The sequence below is a fragment of the Mytilus californianus genome, unplaced genomic scaffold (assembly GCF_021869535.1).
Source record: "Mytilus californianus isolate M0D057914Y unplaced genomic scaffold, xbMytCali1.0.p SCAF_1, whole genome shotgun sequence".
Classification (NCBI taxonomy): Eukaryota; Metazoa; Mollusca; class Bivalvia; order Mytilida; family Mytilidae; genus Mytilus; species Mytilus californianus.
In genome coordinates, this window is record NW_026262581.1 from 50,645,908 (window position 1) to 50,654,614 (window position 8,707).

Consider the following 8,707-nt stretch of genomic DNA (forward strand, 5'->3'; position numbering starts at 1 on the left):
AATAAATTTAACAGAAACAATCAAAGTCTGCTATTCAAACACAATTCTCCAAATACTGTAATAATTCAGGAGTAAGCCTGAATATAAAAAAAAGTTTGAATTCAAAAGTTACCAACCTTTTACTGCTTAAATGCGTATTATCCCCTTTCTTTACCCTACAAAAAAATTCCCCATTCTCCGTGGATTGAATATCGTCCGAATATTTCCAAAACGTTCATGTAAATTGATTGCGTCATGTGTAAAACAGTTATTGACCAATCAAATTGGTATATATCATTTAATCTGCCCGGTCGTGATGACCCATTAACCCGAACTCCTACGTCGCTCGGGTCAAGTAGGGTCACCCGAGTCGTGCAGATTAAATGATGCTTGGTCACTAACTATAACATATATTGATATAACCCCTTTGCATTACATTAAACTTTAATGATTTGATTAAAATGTTTTATTTATTTAATTAATTAATTATACCTACACTCAGAATTCAAAGATTGAAGAAAAAAGAAAACATTTGTCCTTAGTGCACTAAAGTTGGATCTTTTATATCTGCATTAAAATCAATTTGTATCAGTTTTGATATCTTTTAAATTGCACCTAGTTATAATACCATCTGTGACAAACTGATAATCTGTTTACACATTATTATACATGTACTTAATGATCTGATTTGTCAGAAAACTAGAGTAGTGCGTTCTACCATTATTTAAGTAAATTTTAATTTTTGAAATACAATAAATGTTTTCCACTCAATACTTTTTTCATGGGTTAACCATGAAATAATTGTTTTACTATTAAAGGCTATAAAAAAAGGTGAGCCACATATAAATATATGATGGGAAATTCCAAGCATCAATAATTGTTCTAGTTAGGTGAAATGAATACCTATTATAACACTGAAATAGATCCTATTATTGCTTTTAATGGGCCATAAGTACCATAATGGTATAATACCAAGTTGATCTGACAGTTTTTCTGTAAGATACCACATCCTGAACATTGATCTTATTGTTAAAAGTTGTTGCCAATTTTTTAAAGTAGGCTATTCTTACCGTTATGATTTGTTGATAGAGTCGGATGTGTTTTACACAAAAGGGTATTCATTTCAGGTAAAAAGGATGCATATTGACATTATCTAAAACAAAAGCTTGAATGGGTTATAGATTATGATTTAGTATTGGATTTCTTTACACAAACACTTTATAGATTCAATATTGTTTGTGAAAGTTGTAAAATTGAAAACAAAAATCTATTGTACTTTTTATTAAGAGATGGATTTTATATGCCAATTAAATTGTTCATTGTCAAGTTTTGTCTTTTTCCTTTGTTGTCTGTTTCTTGTGCCTTATATTGATAATACAAGTTATATGATTTGTTGTTGACATTTTATATCAGGTGTTTTAGAGTTTATCATGATGTTGGGTTTTTCCAGTCTTGAGTCTTGAAAGAGACAAATAGTGAATGTTTCTATAAGTATCCACATTTTGCAAGGTTGACTTTAGATGAATTTAGGTCCCTTTAGGACAAATAGCTATTTACGTGTGTAGGTCTTATACATCCTAGTATGATGTTTGAGTTTAAGCATTCCTGATGAAGGTAAATCCTGAAAAACAACGACTCCGCACAAAATTTATACTGTGCATTTGTCAGATAATACCATCAGTCTCATAAATTTTCAAATTTTCTGAAATCACCAAGAGTAAACTTTTTTGAAAGAAGCTTTAGATTTCAGAAGGAAGAAGCCCTGGAAGCTTCATACCGTGTATACAGATACCTTATGTTACGAAGTTTCTGTCTGTCATATGTCCATTGTCCTTGACCTCATTTTCATGGGACAGCGATGTGATGTGAAATACTCACTTATTATGATTAAACCGTATATTTGGTATAAGACTTCCTTGCAAGGTGTACATAGTGTTAGACAGGGTTCACCTGACCTCGACCTTATTTTATGATTAAGTGATCGAGGTTAAGTTTATGTGGTCAAGTCCGTATCTCAAATAATATAAGTAAAAGGTCAACTGTATTTGGTGTATGTAATTATTGTAAGGTGCACGTCAGACATCAGGTTTCATCTTCATGGCTCAGTGGACAATGTTGTTTTGTGTTTTGGTCTTTTTCTCAGATACAATAAGCAATAAGGCCACTATATTTTGTGTATCGAATGATTGTAAGTGTACATGTCTGTTGCACAGGGGTCATATGAACTTGACCACAATTTCATGGCTCATTTATCAATGTAATGTTATCGTGGTTTTGTCAGTTTATCAGATACTGTAAGTAATAGGTCAACTGTATTTGGTGCATGGAATGATTGTATGGTTAACATGTTTGTCTGGCAGGGTACATCTGACCTTGACCTCATTTTAATTGTTCATGGATCAATGTTAAGTTTTGTGGTTTGATCTGTTTTTTTATGTACTATAAGCAATATGACCACTATATTTGGTGTGTGGAATGATTGGAATGTGTACATGTCTGACTGGCATGGTTCATCAGACATTGACCTCATTTTCATAGATCATTGCTATTGTTAAGTTTATGTGATACTTGTCATGAGTAAAACCATCAAAAAAGGGTCAAAAGCCGTAATTACGGGTTATTTAATGACTTGGGCAACTATAAAAAAATTGCGGGTGAGCTCTTAAATTCCCGGGGTTCACCCGCAAAATACGGGTCAGTTGACAGATATGCTAAAGAGCCTGTGTCTCTCACCTAGGTTTATGTGCATCTTCAACAATGGATACTCTCCAACAATGTGGACAAGAAAAGAATTCATGACAAAAATCTGTTTTTGTTGATCTCATAATGCTAATCTTTTTTGTCGAGCCTGCAAAATTTATTTCGCGAAAGCGAGACATAGCGATCTTAAGATTCCGTCGTCGTCGGCGGCGTCAACATTAAGGTTCATTCTGTGGTTAAAGTTTTTTTGGACATCAATATCTGTGTCAAACCTACATGGAATTAGATGAAATTTGGACAGAAGCTTATTTATGACCAAAATACAGTATCCAGAGCAAAATTTTGAAAATATTTATTTTCATTTTTCCGTATTTTACTGATAAATGGACTTAGTTTTTTTTACAGTTAACATTTATATTCAGTCTAAGGTTAAAGTTTTTCAGTCATCAATTACTTTGTCAAACCTTCATGGAATTTGATGAAAATTGGACAGAAGCTTATTTATGACCAAAATACAGTATCCAGGTCAAAATTTTGAAAATATTTATTTTCATTTATCCGTATTTTACTGATAAATGGACTTAGTTCTTTTTTTACAGTTAACATTCAGATTCAGTCTGAGGTTAAAGATTTTCAGTCATCAATAACTTTGTCAAACCTTCATGGAATTTTATGAAATTTGGACAGAAGCTGGTTTAATGACCAAAATACAGTATCCAGAGCAAAATTTTGAAAAAAAATATTTTCATTTTTCCATATTTTACTGATAAATTGACTTAGTTTTTATTACATTAAACAAATAGATACAGTCTGGTGTTAAAGTTTGTTACACATCAAATACTTTGTCAAACCTTCATAGAATTGTATGAAACTTTTTTATGATTAAGAGATAATGTCTGAAGCACACTTTTGGAAATACATTTTCGTTTTGATTATTTTTCTGATAGGTAGACTTTTTTTACAGTTAACATTTACTGACAGTCTGGGATTAATTTTTTTTGACATGATAAGTTTATTAACCTTCATGGATTATTATGAAACTGGGACAGAAGCTAATCTTCAAGACCAAGAAATAGTTTCTAAAGAGAAAGTTTGAATCTTTTTTAACATTCTGTATTTTACTGATAAATGGACTCACTTTTTAAGTCAACATTACACTTTTACACTGACAGCAGCAATCATAGGCAAGACACAGGGTTCCGCGGAACCCCTTACAAATTTTTCTGTTAACAGTTTCTCTATATCTTCTTTAGTTTTTGCCCAAAACATAACAAGAGGCTCTCAAGAGCCTGAATCACTCACCTGTATTTCAGAGAAGATTTTTAAATGTTAGCAAACTTGATGAACAAATTGTGTAAAATTGTCTTTAAAGGGCAATAACTCCTTAAGGGGTCAATTGACAATTATGGTCATATTAACTTTTTTGTAGATCTTACTTTGCTGAACATTATTGCTGCTTACAGTTTATATATCTATAATAATATTCAAAATAATAACAAAAAACTGCAAAATTTTGTTAAAACTACCAATTCGGTGGCAGCAACCCAACAATGGGTTGTTCGATTCGTCTGAAAATTTCAGAGCTGATAGATCTTGACCAATTGAACACTTATACCCCATGTCAGATTTGCTCTAAAAGCTTTAGTTTTTGAGATATAAGCCAAAAACTGCATTTGACCCCTATGTTCTATTTTAAGCCATGGCGGCCATGTTTGTCGCTGGATCAAAACTTCGGATACAATTTATAAACTAGATACCCTAATGAACATTTAGTTAAAGTTTGAAGGTACTTGGCTCAGTAGTTTCAGAGGAGAAGAATAGTTTACGACGACAGACAAAGACGGACGCCAAGTGATGGAATAAGCTCAAAAAGTGTAAAAAATCTTCCTTTCAGTGCTATCAATCCTATCAAGAGTCTACTAACGATTTTTGAAAAATTTGACTCATTTGTAGATCTTGTATGGCTTATAATTTTTGCTATTTAAAGTGTCTTATCTTTTATAGTTTGCAAGAACTATAAGGCAAAAACGCATAAAAAAATGAACTAAACTGTTAACACAGAGATATGTCTCGCCTATTTGTTATTTTGATAATGCAAATGTTGAAATTAAAATAGCAATACTTTAAACATGCAAGTTATGCAAATATTCAAATGGAATGAACAATGACTGAAGGTACAGGGCTAAACAATCTCCATGGAAATGAGATGTGCCAATGCTAATAAAACTGCATACCAAATACCATTGACTTTTCATTAGTTGTTCCCTTTAAACAAATCTAACCACAAACCTTAACTTGTAAAACTATGTAAAAATTTCGAAATCAACGAACCATGATGACGTGGTGGGGCTATATAATCTCCATGGATGTGAAACTTGCAAATGCTAATACACTTGCATACCAAATATCATTGACTTAACATTAGCAGTTCATCTTAAACTGATCTAATCACAAACTAATACATGTAAACTAAGCAAAACAAAAAAAATGGTCAATAGACCATGACTGAGGGGTAAGAACCAAATATTCTCTATGGAAATGAGATGTGCTAATGCTTATACAACTGCATACCAATTATCATTGACATACCACTAACAGTTCTCCTCAAACTGACCTAATCACAAGCTAATACATATAAACTAAGCAAAGTTTCAGTCAATAGATCATGACTGAGGGGCAGGGCCAAATAATCTCCATGGTAATGAGATATGCCAATGCTAATACAACTGCATACCAAATAGGTATGGTGGTTCCCCATAAATTGACCTAATCACAAACTAATACATGTAAACTAAGCAAAGTTTCAAAGTAAATAGACCATGACCTAATCACAAACTTATACATTGTTGACGCCACCGCCGCTGGAAACAGCATACCTATGTCTCGCTTTTTGACTCTGTCAAGGCGAGACAAAAACAAAAAAAAAATGATAAAAATTGTCATTTCATGGCAATAACCCCAATGAGGAGTCTTCAAGACAATTTCAGCAACTAACTTATTAGTAGTTCAACAACTAACTTATTAGTAGATCTTATCTTGCTGATCTTTTTTGCGTATAATGTTACTCTCTATCTATTATAATTTTTAAGATAAAACGAAAAATAAAAAAATTAGTAAAATTTGTCATTTCATGGCAATTACTTCTATAAAGAGTCATCTGACAATTTTGATGTAAATAGACAATTGTTAAATCTCATCATTCTGATCATTTTTGCTTATGTAAAATTTTCTCTATTCATAGAGGTTTTCAAGATAATAGACGAAACTTGTATTTTACCCCTATGTTCTTTTTTTAGCCATGTCAGCTGTACACTTATGTACCAATAAAATGCTTCGCTGGGCGCAGCTTGATACGACCGCAGAGGTCGAACCCTGAACAGTTGGGGCAAGTATGGACACAACATTCAAGCTTGATACAGCTCTGAATTTGGATTGTGATTAAATATTTGACACAGCATAGGTTTCTGACACAGAAAGAATGTGGTCTAAGAACTTCAATTTTTTTAATTTACCTATTATGGTCCAATGTCCAAAATCAAAATACATGGTTAGATTCAGCATATCAAAGAACCCCATATATTCAATTTTTGTTGAAATCAAACAAAGTTTAATTTTGGACCCCAACTTTGACAAACTTAAAAACTGGTCCCATAATCAAAAATCTAAACACATGTTTAGATTCAGCATATCAAAGTACCCGAAGAATTCAATTTTTGTTAAAATCAAACTAAGTTTAATTTTGGACCCTTTGGACCTTAATGTAGACAAATTTAAAAAACAGGACCCTAAATTAAAAATCTAAAAACACAGTTAGATTTGGCATATCAAAGAACCCCAATAATTCAATTTTTGATGAAATCAAACAAAGTTTAATTTTGGACCCTTTTGACCTCAATATGAACCAATTTGATAGCGGGCCCACAAATAAAAAATCTAAATACATGGTAAGATTCAGCATATCAAAGAACCCCATATATTCAATTTTTGTTGAAATCAAACAAAGTTTTATTTTGGACCCCAATTTGGACCATCTTGAAAACTGGGCCAAAAATCTAAAATCTACATACATGTTTAGATTCAGCATATCAAAGAACCCCATATATTCAATTTTTGTTGAAATCAAACAAAGTTTAATTTTGGACCCCAACTTGGACCAACTTGAAAACTGGTCCCATAATCAAAAATCTAAACACATTTTTAGATTCAGCATATCAAAGAACCCTAAAAATTCAATTTTTGTTAAAATCAAACTAAGTTTAATTTTGGACCCTTTGGACCTTAATGTAGACCAATTTAAAAAACAGGACCCAAAATTAAAAATCTAAATACACGGTTAGATTTGGCATATCAAAGAACCCCAATAATTCAATTTTTGATGAAATCAAACAAAGTTTAATTTTGGACCCTTTTGACCTCAATATGAACCAATTTGATAGAGGGCCCACAAATAAAAAATCTAAATACATGGTAAGATTCAGCATATCAAAGAACCCCATATATTCAATTTTTGTTGAAATCAAACAAAGTTTAATTTTGGACCCCAATTTGGACCAACTTGAAAACTGGGCCAAAAATCTAAAATCTAAATACATGTTTAGATTCAGCATATCAAAGAACCCCATATATTCAATTTTTGTTGAAATCAAACAAAGTTTAATTTTGGACCCCAACTTGGACCAATTTGAAAACTGGGCCCATAATCAAAAATCTAAACACATGTTTAGATTCAGCATATCAAAGAACCCTAAGAATTCAATTTTTGTTAAAATCAAACTAAGTTTAATTTTGAACCCTTTGGACCTTAATGTAGACAAATTTAAAAAACGGGACCCAAAATTAAAAATCTAAATACACGGTTAGATTCGGCATATCAAAGAACCCCAACAATTCAATTTTTGATGAAATCAAACAAAGTTTAATTTTGGACCCTTTGGACCTCAATGTGGACCAATTTAAAAACGGGGCCCAAAATCCAAAAACTTAATACACGGTTAGATTCAGCATATTAAAGAACCCCAAGAATTCAAGAATAAAACCCCATTGAAATTGATCAAGAAATAAGCAATTTATACGAAGTATCTTCTTTTGCACAATACTGTGCAATTGAATATTTCTTGCTATTGTGCAATACTGTACAATTGATAATTTCTTGCTATTGCGCAATATTGTGCTATTGGATATTTCTTGCTATTGGGCAATACTGTTAAATTGAAGATTTCTTGCTATTGCGCAATACTGTGCAATTGAAGATTTCTTGCTATTGTGCAATACTGTGCAATTGAAAATTTCTTGCTATTGCACAATACTTATTATATAATAATTTACACATCCTGTTTGGTGTGTATCTCCTACCATATCATTATTATTTGCTTTTAAATATTAATCAGAAATAACCAACTTAAAATGGAAAATTTTAGAAGAAAAAAAAAAGGAAAAAAAGAAAAAAAAAAAAAAAAAAAAATCCCCCCCCCCAAATTTTTTGAACCCCCTTATGATTCATCACCCCCAAACTCAATCCCAGCCTTCCCTTTGTGGTATGGTACCTTGCAGTACAATTTCAGAGAGATCCATACACTTGAACACAAGTTATTGTCTGGAAACTAGAAAAATGCTTATTTTTGGCCCCTTTTTGGCCCCCAATTCCTAAACGTTTCGGGCAATTACCCCCAAACTCAATTCCAGCTTTCCCTTTGTGATATGGAACCTTGTAGTACAATTTCAGAAATATCCAAACACTTACACACAAGTTATTGTCATGAAACTAGAAAAATGCTTGTTTTTTGCCCCTTTTTTGGCCCCTAATTCCTAAAATTTTGAGGCAATTACCCCCAAAATCAATTACAGCCTTCCCTTAGTGATATGGAACCTTGTGGTACAATGTCAGAGAGATCCATACACTTACACACAAGTTATTGTCTGAAAGTCACAAAAATGCTTATTTTTGGCCCCTAATTCCTTAACTGTTGGTACCATAACCCCCAAAATCAATCCCAACCTTCCTTTTGTGGTATTGAACCTTATGGTGAAA